Consider the following 26,475-nt stretch of genomic DNA (forward strand, 5'->3'; position numbering starts at 1 on the left):
ATCTTAGGATTGAGTGGCAGTGTTGGAAATGACAAGGGCACAGAGGACCACAGGATCAGAACACAAGGAGTCAGTTTAGTTCCTAAGCTCTGCGGGTGTCCAATAAATGCCAGTGCCTCAGGCCTATGAATCTTTAGATTCTGACAGAATAAAAATTTGGATTAAGACAATGGACAGCTGCTTATAGCTAGTGGCAATAGATTTGCTTCAACACCTCAGAGTTTCCTGCCTCTATTCAAATCCAGTAAAATGGATTTAAAAAAAAAAAAAAAATATATATATATATATATATATATCTCATATATAAAGTAAGCATAGATGGGCCATTTCACCCTCTTCTGACAGCCGCAGAACCTAAATTTCCATCAGCAGAGGAATGAATAAAGAAGATGTGGTACATATATACAATGGAATATTACTCAGCCATAAAAAAGAACGAAATTGGGTCATTTGTAGAGACATGGATGGACCTAGAGACTGTCATACAGAGTGAAGTAAGTCAGAAAGAGAAAAGCAAATACCACATATTAACGCATATATGTGGAATTTAGAAAAATGGTATAGATGATCTTATCGCAGGGAAGGAATAGAGACACACGTAGAGAACAAACATATGGATACCAAGGGGGAAAGGGGTGGGGTGGGAGGAATTAGGAGACTGGGATTGACATATATACACTATTGATACCATGTATAAAAGAGATAACTAATGAGAACCTACTGTACAGCACAGGGGACTCTACTCAATGCTCTGTGGTGACCTAAATGGGAAAGAAATCCAAAAAAGAGGGGATATATGTATACATATAGCTGATTCACTTCACTGTACAGCAGAAACTAACACAATATTGTAAAGCAACTATACTCCAATAAAAATTTAAAAAAAAATAAAGTAAGCATAGAAAAATCCTATCATATGACTGCATTCAGGTGCCCTCACTTTCTTCTTAACCCTTCCTTGTGTTTTCTTTTTTTCCTTAGCAGTATTGCCTGCTTTTGATCATCTGATTTGTCAGGAATTTATACCACTTTACTCTTATTGTAATGACCGATGTCTAACCATTTAATTGGGGATAGTAGGAGTAGCAATGCCAACAGGGTCCAATTTCCAAAGTCAAAACTGGGAAATACTGAGTCATTAAGCCCCTGAAAGTAAAAAAATAAAAAAGGAAGAAAAGAAAAGAAACAAATACAAAACAAAACGAAAAAGAACTCCTTCCTCCCTTTATGTTCTGGTTCTGTCTAGAAGTACTACACCGTGAAAATGTTGACTATATCAACAAGTGCGACTTTAAGTCACTCTGAAGTCTCCAAAAGTGGTTAGTTGTATCTGGCAAATATTTACTCACACCTTCATATCCATGGCACGTTGAAACAGAACGTTGAAACTTCCCAAGAAAGTGGATGATATATATTGCATACTCAGATACCTTTAGTGGCAGACACAAATTTTTAGATCATTTCAAGATGATACAGTTAAGATCTTTTTTAGCTTAGACAGCTGTATTACTTAGAACAAGAATGAAGAGCAAACCCATTATAGACTCCTGTAGCTGTGAAATCCTCGAGGGACTCTCAATATCTGTACCTGGAGAATTGGGTATAGGGAATTACAGAAAGCAGAAGTGTGTGTGCATGGATGTTGTGGCAGTGACTACTAGTTGCCTAGGAAATATCCATTCTCCCCTTCTTTAAAAATGGAGCTCCAATTTTATTCCAGGCAACCAAGTGGCAAGATTAAGGGCTTTGTTTTGCAGCCTCCATTGCAGCCAGGATGAGTCTTGTAACATTACTTAAGTATGCTCTGACTCAGCTGAAAGGGCACTATTTTCATGATCTCTTTTTACCTCTTTTCTGCCAAGTCTGTGGACAATTATCTTATGAAGCAACCTTGAGTTTGAGTCTCATGCCATTCTCAGTAGTGTACAATTAAAAGACTTGGTTGCTCACGTGCATAGAGCTACCACACTGACCTTGTTGTATTCTTCTCTCTGATTTGTGTGTGAGAGAGAAGAGCAAACTTCTTCTTGGCTTAAATATTCTTTTTATTATTTCTCACTTTTATACAGCCAAGTCAAGCCTAATTGATTCAATTGCTATTTGGACATATACAGATGGAAGTAAAGTCATTCCAGCAAGAAAAAAAGGCACAGTCCAGGAATAGTATACAGAATTCAAAGTGTAGGAAGAAAGGATGGACAGGTGTTTCTCACTGGCAGCTACTGACCTGTATTATTAAAACCAGTATAACAACTTTTAAAAAAGACATTTTATGCATTCAGGTGGAACATATACTCTCTTGTCACCTTTGCAACGTCTAACATTTATTTTGCTCACCTAAGCTCTGAATGCATTTTAGCGTCAGACATTTCAGAGTATAATAAGTAGTCAATTAAATCTGAATAAAGTCTACAGAAGGGAAAAAAATAGTTACAGTAGAATAACAGTGGAAAATTGAATCTTTTTTTTTAAAATTAATTAATTTATTTATTTTCGGCTGTGTTGGGTCTTCGTTTCTGTGCGAGGACTTTCTCTAGTTGCGGCAGGCGGGGGCCACTCTTCATCGTGGTGCGCGGGCCTCTCACTATCACGGCTCTCTTGTTGCGGAGCACAGGCTCCAGACGCGCAGGCTCAGTAGTTGTGGCTCACGGGCCTAGTTGCTACGCGGCATGTGGGATCTTCCCAGACCAGGGCTCGAACCCGTGTCCCCTGCATTGGCAGGCAGACTCACAACCACTGCGCCACCAGGGAAGCCCCGAAAATTGAATCTTTAATGGTAGATCCTCTCCATGCCGTCACACGAAGACATACAGACACCAAATTCTGATAGAAAGACAAAGTTAAGCAGGTCCACTTGTGAGACGAGGAGCAGGTCTTCCTCATGTTCGGAGTGGGATGATGACTTTATTGAATAGCACTTAAGAAATAAAATGAAAGAATTATATAGGCTGTGGTCAGAGACGGAAATTCTCAAGTTTAAGTTTTTAGAAGCGATAAGAATGGGTAATGCATATGCACATGAAAGTCTGAGAAACAGCTGTTTACAGATTGGGTGTAGCGAGCTCAGGTGTGGCTAGTTTCTGATACTGAATGGCTCCTCAGAGCCACTGCCACTCTTGCCAAAGTGATTTCTGATTAGATGGCTGCAGACTTACTGGGTAGACTGCCATTTGAGAACAAAGAAATAGTGTGTTCAAGGTATTAAATACGCAGTGGGATAAGTCTATTAATGTTTTCCCCCCTAAGATCTAAAGGGACACGGGAGAAGCAGAGGCTAATAGAGAGATGACGGTAAGGAACACTATGTCGTCAATGGAAAGTCCATTTCGGGTTCTGTAGGAAACTGGAAAAATACAATTCTCACTGTCTGTGGATAAATTCACTTCATTAATTCTAAATATCAAAATATCTTTTTCTGGTGAACATATTATTATTCCCAATAGTAAAAGTAATAAAATGAAAATTCACATTGGGACATTCTCCAAAGACACACTTCAAACTGATTGTTCAAACTAGCTCAAAAATACAAAACTGGTCAAGGATTCTATTTCATTCTTAACATCAAAATCTATACTCCACTCAGACATAGTTTACTGAAGCCTCTTTCTATGGGATTCAGAGAATTCATTCATGCATCCTCCCATTAGGTTAAGCTTATCATAGTAGATGAATTTCAAATGAAATCAAAGCTTGCTCTTCAAGTGTATTGAAACTAAGACATGATTTTCTAATTTTCAAGGATAGCTAGTGTATTTTATTTATGAGGATTTTAAGAGGCATTTAGTAATTATAATATTTAATTCATAAAATATAGAATGTATTTTACAATTTTAATTATATTACACTGATAATTAAAATTTACCTTCATTTTCCATCACATATTCAATCTGTGTTTTTCTACACATCTAGGCTGTTACTTTCTAACACTATTTGTTTCTTTGTCAATTAAATAGATGATTTCAGGTACATTTTAATGCTTTTACTAATTAATAAAATTCTGGCATGTCAGTATCAAACAATTCTAATTTAAAATACACATGCATTGTTAAAATATAGTGCTCAAATATGAAATTACACTTTAATGAAAGCTTTCCATTTTAGTTGCTTATATTCTAGGAAACTTAAACTAACAATGTTGTGGAGATAATTAATGGTGAAGGAAATTAAAGATGTACATTAATGTAAAGTGTATTATAATATTAAGTTAGTCAAATGATGTTCCTACAAAATATAGTTTATACAAAAACTAATAAATATTTGCATATGAATTTCCCTCAAGTAAATTAATGCTCAAATTCACTTACTACCATGACTAACTCTAATATTAGTGTTAATAATTACTTCTAAGTGCAAATAAATGGTAGGCTTTAACAAATATTGGTGAAAATATTACTTTAAATATGATCAAGATTTTGGAGAGCTACATAAAGAGAAATGAGCTATTTTTCTTGGATACACATTGCAACTTCTTCAGATACAATCTATGCATTTTGTGAATGTTGCTTCTGTCCTTTTAAATTGACAAAATGGAGAAGTTGGAAAGAGAAACTGTGGGCAGAAAATAGCAGACTTCTATAAATCTAGATTAGATAAACTATGTGGCCTCATGAGAATTGTTTTAGGTCTGCCGTATTCTAATTATTAGAGTCAAATCTTCTTGTGATGTGCTACAGTGCAAGGACACAGTTTTTCAGCAGTTATCAGCACTTTTTTTCTGGAAGCGAAGTCTCTAACTTATTATTCCCACACCGGCTGTTTAGGCCTCCTTCTCAGGTCTGCAACAGGCTCTTCTAACCTAGGAAGAGATCCAGGTTCGTAGGTTCTCTTCAACTACCATTGATTTGTATTAAAAATTTCAACCCCTGTTATCTGTTTCCTCTCATTAAAACCAACAAAACTGAAGAAGAGCAATTTCCCTACGAGGGAGAGAGACAGAGCAAAAGAAAAAGTAAATATAGGGAACGAGAAGAAAAATTATTTGTCATATATCAGGTATGAAATCACATATAACTCTAAAATTGAAGACAGTAAAGTATTTGTGCTAATTAAGCAAATTGCAACAGGGGGGAAAAAAAAGAAAGAGAGGCTAAAATAGCCTCAAGAATATGTGAAAATGCCATTTATAAGAGAGAAGGTAGTGATCAACTTTGGGGAGATAGTGAACACCACTGGGGAAAAGGATGATGTATATGTAATAAATACTACTGATGTTGCTTGTAGATTTCCTGATTTCTACACGTTGTGCATAGACATGATATCGAGTGTGAATGGAGCTGGAATTGAGCTGGAAGCACTCTGCTATAGTAGAGAATCTCCACTAGCTTCCCCTCATAAGCCTCCCACCAAAAGCTTTTTCTTTCTATGGGTGACTATGAGAGTGACCCGGTACCAAACAGACTGCTTGCATGCTAGGCAACCTGAGCTAAGTGATCCCTTTTTACCAACAGCTAGGTGACGTCAATCGCTGGAAAACAAGTGTGTCTGTGGAGAGTTGCAACGCCCTCTACTGGCAGAGGAGCCTTCAGTCTGATACTGGGTTGAGTGCAGCCGCTCCTGCTGGGCTGAAGGTAGGGTCCTCCATTTGCAACCAGCTCTTTACCAGGTAATCCAAGATATGTTACCCTAGAGCTGTTTTCTGGATAATGCTTATGATGATCATATTCAGAAAGAAAGAGGGGGAAAGGGCAGAAACTGGAAGAAGAAATTGAAAATGCATATAATTAGCCTAAGTATAATATTAATATCTGCAATACATAAAAATTTAATAAAGACAAATAATCTTGTAGAAATAGATAAAAAAGATTTGGAAAAAATGAAGTTATATTAGCAATTTTGGTGCAAAATTAAAACCATTAGGTCAACAACAATTAAAAGTCTGATAACGTGTTAGACAGGAAACAAACTGTGATAAACTGCTAACATGTACATAAACCTTTACAACTACCTTCAGAAATAATTTGTTGTTATCTCACAAAATTGATGATATACCTATCTTATGACTTTAAAATTTGCGTATGTGCACCAAGGGACGCATATAAGGATGTTCATAGAAACCTTGTTTGTATTAACCAAAAAACTAGAAACAATGCAAGTGTCCATCAAAAGTAAAATGGATAAATATTCACACAGTTTTCTACATTAACATAAAGGAAAGAACTGTGGCAACATATACCAGAAACTCAAGAACTCGATATTGAGAAAAAAAGAAGGCATAGAAGATTCTTTACACTAAAATAAATTAACGATATGAAAAACTAAGCAATATGTTGTTTAGGGATAGAAATTTGTGGAAAAATATAAGGAAATTCATAGGAATAAAAGCATAAAATCATGGAAATTGTTGTCTCTGGAGTACAGGAAGATAGGGTAATGTGGTCAGACACCTCAATTTTTAAAAGAAGAATGTAATTTATTAAAATGTAACTGAGGGACTTCCCTGGTGGCCCAGTGAGTAAGACTGCACGCTCCCAGTGCAGAGGGCCTGGGTTCAATCCCTGGTCAGGGAGCTAGATCCTGCATGCATGCTGCAACTAGAAGATCCTGCATGCCACAACCAAGATCCTGCGTGCTGCAACTAAGACCTGGTGCAGCCAAAATAAATAAATATATTTTTAAAAATGCAACTGATTTGTATTATGTTCATGAATAATGAAATATGTTGATGTTTTCAATAGAATTTTGTTTCATTCAATATGATTTAGAATAGACTTTCAGAAATTTTTGTGCCTGCCTTGTGGATATATAAGAAAATAAACTCCATTGTGTTATTGGGCTAAAATATTATATCACTGTTTTAAACATGATAATAAAAATGTAGCAAAATTCTATTGCATTGGAATTTGGAAGAAAAAAAGCTGCTAAATGGCATGTTTACTTTTTTATTTGAAAGAGTTGGCCACCACACTGCACATTAGAAAAAGGAAGAAAGGAAAGTTAATTTATTATTTTCACCTACACTTTACAGGAATTGTCAAATAACATGAATCATTTATAAGCCTCTTTTACATACACTTTATTGAGTTATTTTAGACAGACTATAAATGAAAAAGTATTATGAAGATGCCTGTGAAAATCCGCCACCTGGTGGAAGTCACCAGGAACTACAAAAACAATTTTTTTTTTTTTTTCCTTCTGGATGTTTCTTTATCTCCCCAAAAGGTGAAAGTGGGAGATGGAAGGAGAGGGTGCTTGTTTGTTTGTTTATGTCACAAACACCTAAACGTTATTTTGGACAAATTATAGTATCTCCTGAGTGAGTAATGTGAATAATATAGTACAATTTCTTAAACAAAAAAGTACAGTCAATATTCAAGTGCTATGAAAATATAATAATGTAGTGCAGTGCATTTTATGAGAAAAATACTTTTTGATAATAGAGGCCCAAAATAAATCTGCTAAGTTTCTATTATCATTATTATCATTAACAGACTGTAATAGTCTTAAGTACAGAACAAATGTAACTACCAAACGATCACAGTTGGAGTACATTTCAGCTATCACTTAGTTATCAAACACAGAAAAAGAGAGAAGCATTTCCTAATATACCATTGTACATATAATAGCATCCCACATCTCATGATATTTGTCTTAGCCTTCATCTTTTAAGTTTTATTTGCACTGATAAAAGAACATCCAGACTACTGATTTAGCTGTGTTATTTCTCAACTTTTCATAATATTGAATATCATTTACACACTTTTGGTCATTTATATTCTGTTCCTCTTATTTAGTTCAAAAATGGGGAAAAAAAGTCATATAATGCATTTCTTAAACTAAAAATATACTTGTTCACTGCCTAGTGCTGTATAGATAGAAAAAGGTACCATCTATTACATTCAATATTATTACTTATATGGAGGAAATAGCTGAAGTAACAATGGTTTAATGCCTACCACAATAATTCAAACCCTTTTGTAAGATTCACTATATAAATTCATATGTAAAATAAACAGAAATGTTCTATATATTTTTAAACCCCAAATAAAATTTCACAGCTTGTAAAATATCTTGATTTTGATGTCTGGTGTGGGTGTCTTGGTTCTAGAAAAATTCACTAATCTGAAGTAATGTTATATTTACTTAAAGATCCATAGTATTCCTAAATCGAGAGAATTGACATGTATAACCTAGAGTACAGAAAAAGAGAAGACAACATTTTACTGCAAATGGACATAAGAAAAGAAGATACAGATCTATATTCTGGAATACCTGGGAAGTGTAATCTCTTTTTCAATTAAATCTCTTGATTTGGATTGCTGAGCACTTGGGTGAAGAGAATTCTCCTAAGAACTTGGGATTAATCTATAAAGGAGAAAATGTTTAAAGACATTAACAATCAACTTCGGGAAGGAATAAAAATAATAATACATGATAATGAACAATGAAAAATAACAGGTTAAGATGAAAAGATAAGATAAATGACAGTGATGTTGTCCCATTAATAATTCGGTTAGGCGAGACTGGGATTTATTTTAATGTAAAAGTCAAAATAAGAGATAAGGGGTTTAGGCTTCCAAATCATCAGTTGATGGACTTATAAAACAGTAAGGTTAAGACAGCTGCAACAAAAAATTTATAAATAGACAAGAAATCAGAAGTAAAACTGGAATATTTTCTTTGGATGTGAGTAGATATCTCTATGCCCTGCAACTGCAGAGAAAAAGGCAACTGTAGTTAAAAATAAAAAGACACACACACAAAAAAACACAGAAAAGTTAGAGCACTGGCTATTAGAAGTAATATTTTTAAGCAGAGAATGAATCTTTGAACAAAAAGCTCAGTACAGAAGACTAGAAAACGTTACTGTAAGTTTCCCAGGCGGTATTTATGTCACAGTGATGCCATTAACCTATTCAAAGCTGTACAGAAAAAGAGGAAAATTATGGCCCATCTGAGTCTAGACAATCAGAATTGTATGCTGTTGCAGCTGTGTGCTATACTCTTCCAGGTTGCCCACCAACACACACTCACTAGATCCATTCTTGATGACATATTAATTTGTTGCTACAGATTTAGGAATTTCTCACTGACACACACTTATTGAGCTTACTACCTATAGTAAATTTGGTTAAATTAATCTCTTTTTATGAGTTTCTGATTTGAAAACAAAACCCAATATTTTTTACTCCTTTTATGACATCATTCTCACCATAGTTCTTAACACATTTTCATTTTACACTTTAATAATTTAACTGAATACAAACCTGTACTAACTTCTAAATCCAATTTTCTTCAAAATTCAAGTGAGCTTTCAGTCTTTGAGATGGATTTGTGTGTATTTGTGTGTGCAAACATGTTTGCTCTGAATGTAGAAATAGGAAAGTACTTTTCCATGTAACAACTAACACTGTCACTTCTAACATGGAAATTGACCCTCCTGATTCATTGATCTCAGAGCTCTGCAATTTCCTAAATACAGGAGAACTTCATCCGAATCATATTCTTTTTTGTCCAATTGTTATTTTTATTTTATTATTATTATTATTATTTTATTTTTTGGCCATGCTATGCGGCATGCAGGGTATTAGTTCTCTAACTAGGAATGGAACCCATGCGCCCTGCAGTGGAAGCCCAGAATCATAACCACTGGACCACCAGGGAAGTCCCAAAATCATATTCTTTTATCTTTGTTGATAGCTATATCACAGATATCATCATCTCCTAGAACTGCTAGAATAAAGATTTTAATTTTAGAGTGTATGATCTTTCCAACTCTCCCACATCTTTATACTTAGTGATTTGTCTCTGCCTCCTTATTGTAAAATTCAGATCCTCACCAATGTACCATTTTCAAAGACAATTAACTTTACATCATTAATTCTTGACATGCCAAAAGTGGATTCCTATTAGTCATTTGAAAAATGCCCATGAAAATAATCCAGGATTTTCATATCTTTTATTTACTACTGTATCTACTAAGTCAATCTTGAGAATGGCCCCATGAAGGCAGTTGTTTATGTTGTCACAACTTTTCATGCTTCAGACATGAACTGTGCGTTGGAGACAACATAGTAAGGCATTAAACTCCATGATGCTATTTTGCTCAACATGTCTCACAAATGAAGTTAATGTGCACAAAAAGCTATCCTCATCAAGCTTACATTTCTTCCTAAGTGAACAAACATATAAGCTCTGCTCCATCACTATTCCTTTTATATCCCCTTTTCCCCAGACCAACCAGTCTTGACCCATGTATTGCAAGTCATCATTAGTCAGCAGTTTCACTATTACATGTCCCATTATTTGCAGGATTGCTTTATTATTATTATTTTATAATCAATGTTAATTATATTAATACTATGAGCAATAATCAGAGCAGAGTATATTTGTATAATGCCTCTATTGAAGGAACACTTCAATTATTTGTAGGTCAAGTTAGGCCTGGAGTCTTTGGAACTTTTCTCTAATTCAGTGAAGAAATAAACCCCTTCTGGCTCTCTTGGCTTAGTAAATTTCTTTATTTGAAACCTTTATCCTCTGAAAGAATCATCACAACCAACTCTGTGCTTAATTACAAACATGAATCAAACTCTGAAAGCTTTTGTACAATCTGCACTTTCTTAATCTATGTAATACATCAAATTATTAAAATGTGCATTATAAATTATACCTTCACTTATAATGTGGTCATTCAGCTTGTGTTTTTTTGTATAATTCTGATTTCCCTATTCATTTTTTTCTTCCACTTTTACTGAAGTTTAATTGACATACAGCACTGTATAAATTTATGATTTGATTTACATATATCATGAAATGATTATCACAATAAGTTTAGTGAACATCCATCATCTAATATAGATACAAAATTGTTTAAAAAAACCCATTTTTCCTTGTGATGAGAATTCTTAGGATTTACTCTCTTAATTTTCATATATAACACAACAGTATTATTCAATATTTATCATGTTGTGCATTACATCCCTAGTATTCATACTTATGTGTCTTATAACTGGAAGTTTTTATCTTTTGACTACCTTCATTGAACTCCCCCTCTCCCCACCCCCTGACTGATCTCTTTTTCTATGAATTTGCTTGTTTGTTTATTTTTGAAGTATAAGTGACCTTCAACACTATGTTAGTTCCTGTTATATAACATAATGATTTGATATTTCTATACATTTAAAAATGATCACCAGGATAAGTCCAGCTATAATATGTCACCATACAAATATATTACATAGTTATTGACAATATTCCCCATACAGTACATTGCATAACCATGATTCATTTATTTTGCAACTGGAAGTTTGTACCTCAATCTCCCTCACCTACTTTTTTCCTCCCCCAACTCCTTTCCCCTTGAAAACCACCTGTTTGTTCTCTGGTTTTGTTTTTTTTTTAATGTTTAGCTTGGTTACTTAGGGCTCACTCATGGGTAATTAGGAGCTCTTTATTGGTCAAAGGTTATACTTAAACTTCCTTAACCAGTTAGATCTTTACCATTTACCACTGGATATGTATATGCCTTGGAGGCTACTATTACAGTTCAAGGAGCTGTGTTTGTCCCATTTTCAGACAAGGCCTAGTAGTTTGTATATTTCCTCTCCAATCACTCTAGAGAGGACACAGCCTTGGACATTCCCTGAGTCTTCCAGATTGCCAAGGGTGAGTATGATTTTATTTATAAGAGTTTATAGGAATTGGCTTTATAGGAGTTGCCACTGGGTCAGAGTAGCTTATTACTTAGTATATGCTCTGAGATTGTGTTTAAGCCCCCAAACAGGTGAGGCTTCTACCTTATATTCATGAGTCTGTGTGTGACTTGTTGAATGCTTTATTTGCAACTTAACTAGAACTATCACATTAACCACTTTCTCCTGCTTTAGACCTTTCAAAACAAATTAAAAAACAAAATTAAGTCAGAATATCATGATTTAAATTGAGCAATACAGCCAACAGTATATGGAAAAAGTCTTTAAGGACATGTGGGTTGAAACTAACTTCTCTTTTGTATGGTTTCTTAAATCTTTAATCAAAACGTGTTTTTTATTGTTTTTCTCAGCATCTTCATCTCTGCATAAATAAGTTAATACTGTTATTGTTTTTGCACAAATAAGTTAATATTGTCTTTGCCTGTATTAGTTTCCTGAGGCTGTTCTTTACAGAGTACCATAAACCAGGTGGCTTAAAGCAACAGAATTATATTCTCTCACAGCTCTGGAAACATCAAGTCCAAAATCAAGGTATCAACGGGGCCATCCTTCCTCTGAGATTCTTGCATCTTCCTAGCTTCCGATCACCGCTAAACCTTGTTATTCCTTGACTTGCATCTGCACTGTTCTAACCTCTGCCTCTATGGCCACAGGGTTTTCTCCCTGTGTCTCTGTATTCACATGGAATTTTCTTCTTCCTACAAGGACACCAGTCATATTGGATTAGATCCCATCCTACTCCAGTGTAACTTTACCCTAACTAATTACATTTGCAATGATTCCATTCCCAAATAAATTCATATTCAGAGGTACTGGGAGTTAGGAATTCAAAGTATTTTCTTAGGTACACGATTGGACCTATAACATTGTTTTTACACAAAATGCTACAAGTAGTACTTAGAAGCCCTTTCTTTCCCTCTTTGAGACTTGCCCAACCCCCTCAGAATGGGACAGATGAAAGGGAAGACTTAAAATAACTTCTGCCCAAACACACCCCTCATTTTAGTCTTTCCTACCAAAGCTCCAATTTAAGAACTTCTGACCTAATCTAAATATTCAGTTAAAAGATAATGAAATGTAGGCCAGAAAAGGCCATGTGACTTATCCAGAGTCATATTAATCATTAACAGAGCTGGGATTCTAATTTATGAATTTTGAATTTTCAAGTTTAAATCATTATCCAAAATGAAGTGATGAACTCAAAGTTTCATCTGTATTTGTTTTGGTGTCCAAGAATCAGGGACATAGGATGAGATATCAGGAATAACTTTGGCTATGGACCTCCATCAAAAATATTTCCTTTGATTTGAAAGGAGCCAGCATCATAAATCTGTATCATTTTTCTAATTCATGAATGGACCCAGTCATGTGTTGAATGTAATTACAGTAAAGTTAAACTGCATTTTGAAGTTTACATCAGAATTCTAGAAATAAAGAAACCAAGAGTAAAAACCAGATTAAGTCAGAGTGACAGCTATTTAAATTAGGAAGCACAGGACTTCCCTAGTGGCGTAGTGGTTAAGAATCCACCTGCCAATGCAGGGGACACGGGTTCAAACCCTGGTTTGGGAAGATCCCACATGCCGCGGAGCAACTAAGTCCATGTGCCACAACTACTGAGCCCGCATGCCACAACTACTGAAGCCCGTGTGCCTAGAGCCCGTGCTCCACAACAAGAGAAGCCACCACAATGTGAAGCTCGCGCACTGCAAGAGAAGCCACTGCAATGAGAAGCCGCGCACTGCCCAAGCCCCCACTCGCCATAACTAGAGAAAGTCCACGCATAACAACGAAGACCCAATGCAGCCAAATAAATAAATAAATGAATTTATAAATTAGGAAGCACAGCCAAGGTTATGGGGAAAGTCTGTACTCAAACAAATCTTCTATAAACCCATTTCCTTGTTTGTAGTTGTCACTGTATCTGCAAGAGACACTGGGCTCCATTTATTCCATTTGAGAACAACCAGAAGAGATACGCACTATTCGGTAAAATTGCCCATCTTTCTTTTTTTTTTTTTTTTTTAATTTATTTAATTTATTTATTTTTGGCTGTGTTGGATCTTCATTGCTGCACGTGGGCTTTCTCTAGTTGAGGTGAGTGGGGGCTACTCTTTGTTGCGGTGTGCGGGCTTCTCATTGCGGTGACTTCTCTTGTTGCGAAGCACGGGCTCTAGGCATGTGGGCTTCAGTAGTTGCGGCACGCGGGCTCAGTAGTTGTGACTCACGGGCTCTAGAGCACAGGCTCAGTAGTTGTGGCACACAGGCTTAGTTGCTCCGTGGCATGTGAGATCTTCCCGGACCAGGGCTCGAACCCGTGTCCCCTGCATTGGCAGGCAGATTCTCAACCACTGCGCCACCAGGGAAACCCCCAGATTACTGATCTAAAACTTCATCATTGGTTTCTGATGGCTAGCATCCTCTCTCTATGAAGAAGTTCTTAAATCTATAATCAAAGGGTTATAGATTAACTCCTTAACTCTTGTTTCCTTCAATATTTAACATCTTTAAAAATTCAAACTATATACTCTATGTTAGATAATCATCCCCAAGAATAGGTCTGGAATCCTTTAACATTAAGAAGCAGAGATTTTAGTCCCAAGCCCAGACCAAGAGGTTTAAAGACTCACAGAGCAATGCAAAAACTGTCAGAAGAGATGTTCCACCTGACTACATTTCTGAAGCCTTATTATTCCTTGTTTTATAGTCTGATGCATGGCTCTTTCTCAGCGTGTCATATTTTAGCCTTCCTTTTCCAGTTTTACACAGTGCTCTTTGGTCTTGACTAATGGCTTGACTTGGCTTTCGGGGGTAACTTTCCTCTTGACTCTTACATAATCCCGGTCACATAAACCACTCTTCTAATTGTTGACCACAACTTGCCACTGCGGTAGCCCCTTTTTTGAAGACTTTGGGAGGGGTACCAGCTGCTCTGTTACCCGTTGCTTCCCTCCTCTGGCAATAACTAGCCATTGCAGTTAACCTCTCACATTCTTACATATCAGTTGTAGTTCCTGACTCAGTTTATTAATTTATTCATTTGTCCATTTCTTCAAGAAATAGTTATAGATTACCAATCAATTGCCAGACACAGACAGGTTATGAGGACAAAAAGTTGTATAAAATCATATTTTTTTCTTAGCCCTATTGATCTTACAGTAAGGGGAAGATAATCATTTATCAGGACTTCCCTGGTGGTGCAGTGGTTAAGAATCCGCCTGCCAATGCAGGGGACACGGGTTCAAGCCCTGGTCCGGGAAGATCCCACATGCCACGGAGCAACTAATCCCCTGTGCCACAACTACTGAGCCTGCGCTCTAGAGCCCATAAGCCACAACTACTGAGCCCGTGTGCCACAACTACTGAAGCCCGTGTGCCTAGAGCCCGTGCTCCACAGCAAGAGAAGCCACCACAATGAGAAGCCTGCGCACCACAATGAAAGAGTAGCTCCCGCTCGCCGCAACTAGAAAAAGCCCGTGCACAGCAACAAAGATCCAAAGCAGCCAAAAAATAAATAAGTAAATAAATTTATTAAAAAAAGAAAATCATTACTCAAATAATGACTTGCTTATCATTGTCATTGCCTTGTTGGAGTTATCTGTGTTTCCCTAATTGCCAGGCTTGCTTCTTTTGGATCTCATGATATTAGAATGATTACTTTTTAATAAATTATCTTACTTATTCATTTATTTATTCTTTTCATCTGTTCATTCAACATGAATCTATTAAATAACTTTGCATCAGGCTCAAAACACTGATGATACAACATGAACACGAGAGATCTCTAGAATGAAATCTAACACAAAATCTATCAGAAAGATAACTATTAACATAAGTGATTAAAAGAAATTTATCTAGAACAAATACAGAGTACAAGAGAAGAAACACTTGAAGTATGTAAGAAGTATTTATTTTCAAGTACATACTTTCCATATAATGAGAGAATTAGGCCAAATTTTCCTCTAGTGTTTGCACATGGTAATATTATCACCTTTATCTTTGTGTGTTTGTATATGTATGTTTTTTTGGGGGTGAGTGCTATACACTGCATAGTTTGTATAATCTTAGTAGATGTATATATTTTTACAGAAAAGGAAAATGATTCTCAAACAAATTTAAGGGATTTGCTTAAGACTAACTAAGTATCTAAAAAGTGGCAGAGGTAATTTTTCAATTCAGAGCTTCTGCTGTGATTGCTCTCTCTTCCCAGGATACCAGAAAATGAAGATAATGTTAATATTCATTTAATGTACCATCAGGGTTAGGCCTACAAAGAATTCTTTAAATCACATTTAAAATTATGCAACATTTTAATAATGTAAGATCCCCTTTTTTTCCCATTTTTACTTTAATTTTATAGAGCCTAAACATTTAGCCTGTCATTAATCTGTATTGGATTCTGTGATGTGCCACTGAGATCTACCTTCAATGAAATGTTTGTTGATCTAGATGCTTGGAGCTCTGGTGGACAAAAGCTTTCAACTTCCCTGTAGAGATTGTCTCAGCTGAAGAGAGTCACTTCTTTCAAGATCATGGTCCTTCCTGGGGCTCCCCCCACTCAACCACATATCAATTCCTGACCATTTCAATTCAAATGAACAATTCGAAGGACCATTCTAGTTCCATAACTCCAGTGCATTTGGTGATGCAGCCATTGGACCTGCACTGCAGTGTGACACCTCCTTTTGCCCAATCTGTTTCTTTCCTCTCTCTTCCACAGTTATTGATTTCAAGGAAGGGCATGCCTTAGTAAATATCTAGTATACTACACTTCATCTCAATTTAGTCTGCTCTCTGGGGAATAACCCCAGTGATAGTTGTACCAGATGTGGGCTAAGAAAGTAGCTGCATAAGCTGGGTCCCTTATGATCCACCATTATTGTACCAGCTCCCCTCCCCCAGCTAACACTTATGGCAGTATGCAGGGACTTTTATCATGACCTGATGGAGGAGGAACAAAAGCAAACTATGTATGTGGATGTAAGCCAAAAATAGATGGAATTCTCTACAGATTCACCCAGTGGTGACCTTGAAAGACAGTGACAAGAGAAAATTCCCTTAATGAGCAGAGCACCTGGTGTCTACTTTGTGTGGAAAGAGATGTGGCCCAAGGTTAGAATTTACACTTACATGTGGACACTAGCAAATGGTAGGGGAAAAAAAATGAAAGATCACGGACAAGAAGGTGTAGATTAGAGAAAAAAGTATTATATATGAGAGTGGGCATAAACTATGAAGATTTTCATATCACATGTTAATGCCAACCAGAGAGCTTCTACCATGAAACAGGCAATAAACAAGTAGACAAAGTGACTCAACCTGTTAACATCAGCTGGCCTCTCTCATTGGCCATCACAGTGCTGGCAGAAATGGAGGCTATGCACGGACCCAGAAGGATGGGCTTTTGCTTACCAAGGCTCATGTAGCTCCTACTGCTGTCAAATGTCCAACCTGGCAGCAAGAAAAACCAACATTCAGTCCCCATTGTGGCACCATTCCTTGATCACACTAATTGGCCACTTAGGGATAACTTTACTACCTGGATCTTCTATCATAGGTTTGGGAACCAAAGAGTTGAAACAGGAGTGGCCCCACTTACCTTCACTCCCAATAACCCACTTAGGACATTTGTGCTTCCTGTATCTTGAACTTTAAGTTCTGTAGGTTTAGAGGTCTTGGTTCTCAAAAGGGGAACATGTCCACTGGATCCAGGAAACCCAGGGAGAATCCCATCTAATTAGAAGGTAAGAGTGTCACTTTTCATTATGGGATACTTGTGCCAAATGACAATCAGCAAGAAGATGTGAGATATGTGATATCCTTGAAGAGATAATTGACCTTGTTTACCAAGAGGAGTTAGGACTGCCGTTATACCTGGGTTCAAGGAGGAATTTGTTTTGCACACAGATGATTCATTTGGGTATTTGTTCTTATATCCCTGCTGTAGTTTGATCGTAAATGGGAAATAGCAATTCTGGCCTGAGTAGGGCATGCATGGGCTCAGAACCTAGAAATGATCATTTAAGTCACACCAGAGGTAAGCCACTGAGACCAGCAAAGGTGATAGCTGAGGAGGAGGGGAAACTTTAGGGGATAATGAAGGAGAGAAACAATGAATGTCAGTTTTGGCCAACTGCAGAAGCAGTGAATGTTTTTCAAAGTGCTAATCTTCCTCTCAAAGGATTCCTCCAGGAGGAGAGTCCACTGGAATCCCACTGAAGTTTCGGAGCATAGTTGAAGTTGTGGATTCAAAAGCTGCAAATGGGGGATGTTGTGATGCACCACCCTTTAACCATCAGCTGTCATCCCCGTCCAGGAATTGCATCAATTGCAGAGCTGCCTTGCCCCAAATCACATCCCTTTCCTGGGGTGGATCAAGTCTAATAAGTGATCTGTGTACTAGTCTAAAGACCAAGCCATCTCATTCTAACCTTAAGGTCAACTCTGAAGGGCGCATTCTAGCTTCACAGCCCATAATGGGTTGTCCAAGGCTGCTGGGCTTGCACGACAACTCAACTCTTCCTTTGTCCAAACCTGCTCCCTCCCTCTCTCTCCCATCCACAGGCATTGATCTCAAGGGTGATCCTGAATATTTATCCTACACACTAAACTCCATCTCAGAATCGGCATCTCAGAGAACGTAACCTGCAATGAACATTCTTTGACTCAATTGCAGTTTTCCTCCCCTCCTAATTTTGCTGGGATTTTCATATTTAATTAGACTAAGCTGAGATATAATAACTTTGCCTGTTGATGTTCTCTAGTTTATAACGAACTCTTTCCTCAGCATTTGGTATATTTAGTTACATAAAATTATTTATGACCACTTTATATATTCCATATGTTTCATTACCTTTAGCAATTATGCAAGACCTATAGTTTTAGTTAAATTAAAAAAAATTTTCTGTAACATAATTCTCTCACATAGAAGTATGTGTATGTGTTTAGGCGGAAATGCAATTAAGAGTGAGGAAAGGTATTATAAGTAGAAGGATGTATTTAGGACAAAAATTTCATAGATAACATTATCTACATGATTTCTAAATTTTTATATTTGATCCATTGGTTTAAATGATCACGATAAAACAGCTCTAATTGACAGTGACACATTTGAAACTGACTCATAAATAAGTATTTACATGGAAATGACTCCTATGCAAGTACTTTTCTCACAAGTTTGAGTCATATATATTTCTAATTAACTCAAATTATTTGTATTCACTAATGCAAATTATTGTAATAGCAATTTCATGAAGCTTTATATATATATACCTCTAATAAGTTTTTGTAATGATAATTATACTTTCTCTAATATCTATTTAACTTTGCTTCCTCCCCTGAGAGAGACAGAGAGAGCGTGCCTATCACAGGGATAATTTTTCAGATTTTATCTGAATATAGGTAAGTCAAAGAAATTATTTTTTTATATTTGATTCGAATTTTTTATAAATACAGAAAAATAAAAAATAATAAACAATGCATCGATATACCCACCAAGTAGACTAACTTATTACTAATATTTTGCTACTTTTGATATATATACTCAGTCCTCACTTTGCAGAGTCAGATGGTAACAGGAATTTTATCTCAATTACCACTAAAACTTGGAAATCATGGACTGCATTCTGACCTGCATGTCTCAATGAATGTGGTACTGTACAAAACAAGGACTGTGTGTGTGTGTGTGTGTGTGTGTGTGTGTGTGTGTTTCTATTTATATGTACCAATAGAAAGCAAACTATGGACATCATGACTCTTCACTCAAATGTTTCAGTTCACATCTCCTAAGAAATTCAGCATCCTCTTACATAAATACAGTACAGTCATAACCCCTAAAATATAACACCTAAATTATAATTCAATAATCTCACAGAATAATAAGCCTGTATTTTAATTTCCCCAATAATTATCCCTCCTCTCAGTCTAAGATCCTATCCAACTTTACACATTGTATTTGGTTGTGATTATACTTTTGCCTTTTTAAATTTTCAGTATATATATATATATATATATTCAATACATATATATACATATATAGAGAGAGACAGAGACAAAGAGAGAAGAGAGATACATTTTTTTCATGACCTTTTCTTGAAGCATCCAGGCCAGTAATCTTTGATAATCTGAGGTCTGAATTTTGTCTTCCAAATGATTTTTGCCCTTTAAAATAGCTTTAGTGTTAGAAACACACACGCACACAAGTATTTCCACTTCTATTGTCATTAATGAAAGATGCCATGCATTCAAGTCAGTTTTTTCATTGGATCCATTCATAGTCCTCCCTCCCACGTGCTTTGACACACATGACACTTTTTCTGACACCAGTCTTCTATTTCTGTGTACTACATATAAAGCCCTTTTATTGAGTACGAACTGAAATTGATTTTTCTGCTGTTGCCCTAGCAAATGGGAACTCAGGTATTATTAAGATTTTTTGTTCCAAAGGGTAGAGATCAGCAGATGTATTTTTTCTTCCATTTAAACACTGCTTTCTTTCCTTTCAGTATGTTATTTCAAAGAAGAGAGAAAAATATAGGACAGTATTAGCAACTCAGGCACCAAAATAATATTCTGGGGTCTGGCATACTATGTCCAAAGATTATTTTTTTGTTTGAATATCTCTAATGTGCTCTCGTATTTGCTGATATTTCTAAGGTAATTTCACACACAGGCAGTCAGCACCTGGATATGTAGGACAGTTTTGGGGGACAGTTATAACCGCTCTCATCTGCCTACACTACAGTGCACATGTCCTTGGTCACATGTATAATTTCAGTGACTTTTCTAGAATATATTTAGGGTCTATATGTATATATATGCCATATGAAAAAAAATGTACAGAATATAGATATATAGAGGGTTTTTTTTTCCCCTGCATCAGTAAATGTCAGATATCTAGAGATGTACAATTAATATGCAGATAACTTTCACATACATTTGTTCTCATGGACAGGAATTTGTATTTTTTTTATATACAACTGTTGGTATTTTTCCCCTATGCTGAATTTCTGTTTGGTAAATTTCATAGATCTGGATTCAACATTTCCTGATTTGTAGCATCCAACTTGAAAATTTTTTAAGGCACAAACCAAAGCATAAAGGAACACCCTGGGTTTTTGTTTGGAGCACTTATCCATGGTAGTTTCTGTAAATTAGTTAATATCCAATAACACTTTGCAGTTTCTGTGTTTTGTGATAATTGTATAAGCATATCTATGATTGGTTCCAGCTATTTTTGTCTTTTGCATGTGGAATATTTAAAATCTAAATTTGCAGTAAATGTATTTTCTATGGTCATTGGACAAGATTTTATTTTTCTATATGCCTTTCTGTTCAGTTCTCCTGTTTAACCATGTAGAAACTGCTGTTTAAAGACGTGGTGTCAAAAGGCAAGCTTAATAAAAGCATAAATATAAAAGGACATAAATATGACTAAATAAAATTACACCTCATGCTTTTCCAGGAGTAAAGATTTATTCACCATTTCACTGCATCATCTAACTGAAAGAAAATTTATAACACACAAACCTCATTTTTGTCTTTGTCTTGATAGTATGGAATGAGACACTTTAAACAATTATTATAGTCTTTCCTTCTCAATTTGATCAGGAAAGGGACCCATTTGATAGAGGTGTTTTCCATCATGTATGAATGTGACACCATGTCAAGATGAAGCAGAACATAGAAAGTTGCTATAATATAACTTTCAGTTGACGCACTGACTCTCTACTGCGTACAAAGTGTTATTAAAATCTGGCTTAAATATAAGCAAAGAAAGGGGAAAGTACTGTGTATTTTTATAGTGACAATAAAGTGTTTGGGGTTGGGAATAATTAATTGTTTGTTTTTACAAAACAGCAGGAGTTCACTTAGACAAATAACCAGCATTTACAAGTACTTGTAGAAAGAATAAAAGTAAGATAAATTTACCAGCAACTACTAATCTGAGAACAAAGACTATAATAGTAGCTGTAAACAGTTTTTATGTTCAGACATGCTATCACTAAAATATTTACTTCTCTGCAAATAGAAGTAAAGTGGTTTTTGGTTAAATGTTAACTTCTGTGAAAGCAGGTACAGAAAGTACGTTACAATAGCAAATATGCTTTACTATACTTCCCAATATACAACATTAAAATTTTGAAAATACTATTTCTCTGACTAATATATTACTATAATATACATATAATGTGCTATAAACATCTACATTTGAGTAAATCTTTCTGCACACAGAAGCATTTCTGTGTTTCTGTATTAAATCGGCAAATAGATCAGTAATATATTAGGATTTGGTTTTACTACCTCTCAACCAAGGCATTTCAGTATAATTTAAATATATTTATATAATATACCAGAACTTAAATAGAACATTAGTTGAAAAGGAATTTAGAAAACTTATTCATATTCTGGCCTATTCCAATTTAGAAATGTATATATACTTTCAGAAAAGACTCAAATCGGCTCACATTTATCCAGTGGCAGTGCAATCAAAAGAAAATATTTGGATTTAACTTGGTTTCAGTTTTTTCAAGCTAATGTTCATCTCCTATAATTTCATGTTCTGATAATAACCCAAATATATGTCATTCTTCAGTGATGTCTTAAGCAATTAGGGATGTACTTTAACTTTTTTGATCTAACAATGTAAAATTAGTTTGCTCTTGTATTTCAGTTCATAAGAATTTCGTGTGCCTTAATATTTGTACCTAAAAATTTTTATTCTAAGGCATACATGCAATAAAATGTCATGTGGACCGGATAAGTAGCAGTTACAGTAAGTCCCCTAGATACGAATGAGTTCCGTTCTGAGATCCCTTTCATTAAGTCCAATTTGTTCGTTAAGTCCAACAAAGTTAGCCTAGGTACCCAACTAACACAATCGGCTATATACCACTGCTTTCACGCTTGCTTCCGGACATCCTGGGCTTGAAATAAAGATACTGTACTACTGTCCTCTATACAGTACTGTACAGTAAAGTACACAAAAGCACAACCACTTGTAGAGGATGCACGCACGTGACAATGTACACCAGACTCATGAACTAACTTACGTGATTGGACATGCAAACGCACGTTCACATCTTTGAAAGTTTGCAACTTGAAGGTTTGTGTGTAGGGGACTTACTTACTGTATGTGATAAACTTCTTCCACTGTAGAATGTTGGTAGAAAAGATTCTGGGAATCTTACCCCCGTTTAGTTGATGAAAAATATTTTATCCAGGCAACTAGAGAATAGCTCTTATAAATTTTAGAGGACATGGCAAGGTTGGCTCCTATTGTTGGAAGAATCTAGAAACTGGAGAGGTCCCAGTGAGGGGGTTTACTGTGATATTTTCCAATCTGGAACCCGGAAGAAACCACAGGAATTCAAAGTTAGTCCCTTCGCAGTTCCCTCCTTGGCCCTGATTACATAACGGGATTTTAAACTACTGAACCGGTGCTTCCCGCCCAGCCTTGGCAATAACAACTTAAAGCTAGATCCCATGCTCTGTAGCACACAAGGAAGTCAGCTGCCTTGTAGTTAGACTGCAAGCATATTGCTGTGTCCCCAAGAGCTGAAAAGTCCTATGTATAGAACGTTTATATTTCCTATAATCACAATATTTCTCAGCTATACCTGCTGGGAAAAGCTGAAACTGTATTCCAAGGCTCCCACGTACTTGGTGAGGCCCTTGCTGTCCAAATACATATATCAAATATAGTTCAAGTCATGCTTAAGCAGCCAGAACCCTTTGGATCATCTCCTCCTGCTAAAGTCTTATGCTTTTGCTGAGACAGAAGTGGCTGAAAATTGTAGACAGTGTCTGCCAAGGTCACCCTTATAGTCGGCAAAATTTTCAAAGGTTCAATCTCTCCTGAGCTTCAAGATGTTTCTACGCCTGAGAATCTTTCCTGAGCCCTAACATTGCTATGGCCTATCCACCCTTGTTTTCGGTCATCATAGCTCATGTATCATTCACTTGTAGGCACTGTAGTCTTCCCTCTCTAGGAGGAGCTTTTCAAGTGAGAGCTAGGCCACTAGGTGTGTAATCACCATCTCAACCATGCTGAGTCCACAGACATTGAAAGTCTACCGCACATCTGTAGAATTGCAGTTCTTCAAATGTTAGTTTCTACCAAATACCCAGGCAAAAACATCTTGCCACACATGGAATTTCAAACCTAAAAGCCACATGCCCTGAACTCACTCAAAGCTTCTCCATGCATTTAACGTGCTTTCCTAAGGTCCACTCTTATATCTAAATATGTCAGGAATATGTACTAAATATTGGGGTCTCTGAGGGCCCTCAAAAACAGCATACCACTTTGCTGCCTAAATTCTGAAAAAGAAAATGAGAATTAAGACTGGCATATAGAAGCCAAACTGTTACTTTTGTTACTAATAAAGGCTAAACCAGTGGAACAGCTGCTTCCCAGAAAGGCAGATTTATCCATCTAGAGATGATGCTAAACTTGGGTAGAGCTCACCTTGGGTGGAGGACTTGTCCACAGAAGACCAGTGACGTGGATTTGGCAAGAACTCCTTTTCTATGTGCACAAACTGGGTTCTAGGAAAGGAGAAAGAAAGCGCTTTGGCTAAATACTCCCGGTTATTTTTCCAAATTCATCAATTAAATGCGTAGTCTCACTTCCCCAGGTAGTTGTCATTATTATTATTATCATCATTATTATCCTTCTCATGACCATTATATAACACTAGTGCAAAAAGGAAAATGATGAAAACCATAGTTTTTCATGTATTTTCTAATATAAAAATGTGTGAGTTTCTTATGAAAACTCCCATATCTTCGAGCCAAATGATAAATTCTCAACTTCCATGATTATCTGCCAACATAAGAGGTTTTGGAATTGACTCAAACCCCAAGTGGTACTGGCCTTCTGAGATCTGGTGATCACATCCAGGAGGCAGGGGTCACCTGTGACAAAGTCCTAGAAATGCACTGGCTGTGTGACATTCACCAAGGGTGACATTCACCAAGGGTGAGTCAACCAACGCCCTAATCTGAGCCAGACTTAATGAACACTTCTCAGATTTTATAGACCTCAAGTGTATTGTAAATACTCTCCCCAATTCCACCTTCTCCTAATACTATAATAACAAGTTGCACTGGAGGTTTCCAGTGTCTATTTTGTCCTGGTGCATCATCTCTTTGATATCCCTTGATATCTCATTCCAATAACGTCATAATTTCCTATCGGGTAGTGGAAAAACACAAACAAATATTTCTACCTTTCTCATTCTCTACGCTTGCCTCCAAATATTCCTCTAGATTGCAGAGGAGTTGAAAAATTCCACAATTCCAAAATCATCAACTGTGACTAAAAGGACTAACAGGAGAGCCTTTATTCAAATATATTGAATATATTGCATGTATCGTGTATCATTCAAATATATTGTTTTGAAGAGCTAATATCAGAAATTTTTCAAGAAATGTGAGATGAGTTAAACTAAATATATTTGTTCTGTTTTCTTTAAATATAGATCACAGTATGATAAATAATAGGTTTCTGTTGTGTTAGGCATTTGCAGTCTTAATTTTTTGCTAATACCCTTTAGAATACTGTAGTGTTTTTTATCACATATTTAATGAAAATTGTGATAATATGCATAACATATTTCTACTAAAAATCTGTGTGGCCTATTAATCATACCAGTTACTAATAAAAACAACTCAAGCTCATAATCCTGAGTAAATATAAGCAAGTTAAAATCAAGCTAAGGATGAATGAGAACCCTCATTTTCCAAGGTGTGTTTTGAATGACAGGTGATTACATCTAGCTGTCTGCTTCCCGACTGGAAGTTTTCAGGATAATCTAGATTTACATAACAGTTCCCTTTGCTCATTATTCCCTCCTGGCTAATTGACTCCTTTCCTTCATTTGTACTAATTAGTCTACATTTTGTGTGGCACATTAACTTGAATTGTGTCACCAAGGGAAAACAGCTTTAATAAAGTCTAACTATGCAAAATTGCTACTAAGATTGTTATTGATCACAAATATACCCTCAAAAATGAATTTAAATGAAAAATAATTAAATTATATAGAAAGATGTATATTTCAATTTGTTTTAGGAATAAAAATTCCATTTTTATATACCTTTCCTTTATCTCTTTAGACATTTACTATGAACTTTGTGATGAAATAGGCAATCTACAATTTCGGATGTGTAAAATTTCTGGTGTTTGGTGGCCAGATTGCTTCAAAAATAACCAAAGACTACTGTAAAATAAGTTCACTTGTTCTACAGTTGTGCAAGCTGATTGTGCTGATGGATTTGTGACCACTTGTAGAGACTCTACTGGATAAGCAAAGAGGGAGTTTTGCCTCTAACAAGGAAGTTGAAACTCACTAAGTGTGCCTCCTCTGCCTGAAAGACTTTTTTTTTTAACATCTTTATGGGAGTATAATAGCTTTACAATGGTGTGTTAGTTTCTGCTGTATAACAAAGTTAATCAACTATTGATATACATATATCCCCATATCTCCTCTCTCTTGCATCTCCCTCCCACCCTCCCTATCCCACCCCTCTAGGTGGACACAAAGCACCTAACTGATCTCCCTGTGCTATGCGGTTGCTTCCCACTAGCTATCTATTTTACATTAGATAGTGTATATATATCCATGCCACTCTCTCACCTCATCCCAGCTTACCCTTCCTCCTCCCCGTGTCCTCAAGTCCATTTGCTATGTCTGTGTCTTTATTCCTGTCCTGCCTCTAGGTTCATCAGAACCATTTTTTTTTAGATTCCATATATATGTTTTAGCATATGGTATTTGTTTTTCTCTTTCTGACTTACTTCACTCTGTATGACAGTCTC

At 36.1% G+C, this 26,475-nt stretch overlaps 1 long non-coding RNA gene across 1 annotated transcript; it reads right to left on the reverse strand.

The window, feature by feature from the left end:
• Nucleotides 1-2,458: 2,458 nt before the first annotated feature.
• On the reverse strand, nt 2,459-26,160 carry LOC309661012. Its single transcript, XR_014263790.1, has 3 exons — nt 24,121-26,160; nt 22,841-22,992; nt 2,459-8,301 (listed from the first exon to the last, which is right to left on the reverse strand). It is a non-coding gene; the product is annotated as an uncharacterized lncRNA (long non-coding RNA).
• Nucleotides 26,161-26,475: the final 315 nt, after the last annotated feature.

This window comes from Balaenoptera physalus (assembly GCF_965194825.1).
Source record: "Balaenoptera physalus genome assembly, chromosome: 5".
Lineage (NCBI taxonomy): Eukaryota > Metazoa > Chordata > Mammalia > Artiodactyla > Balaenopteridae > Balaenoptera > Balaenoptera physalus.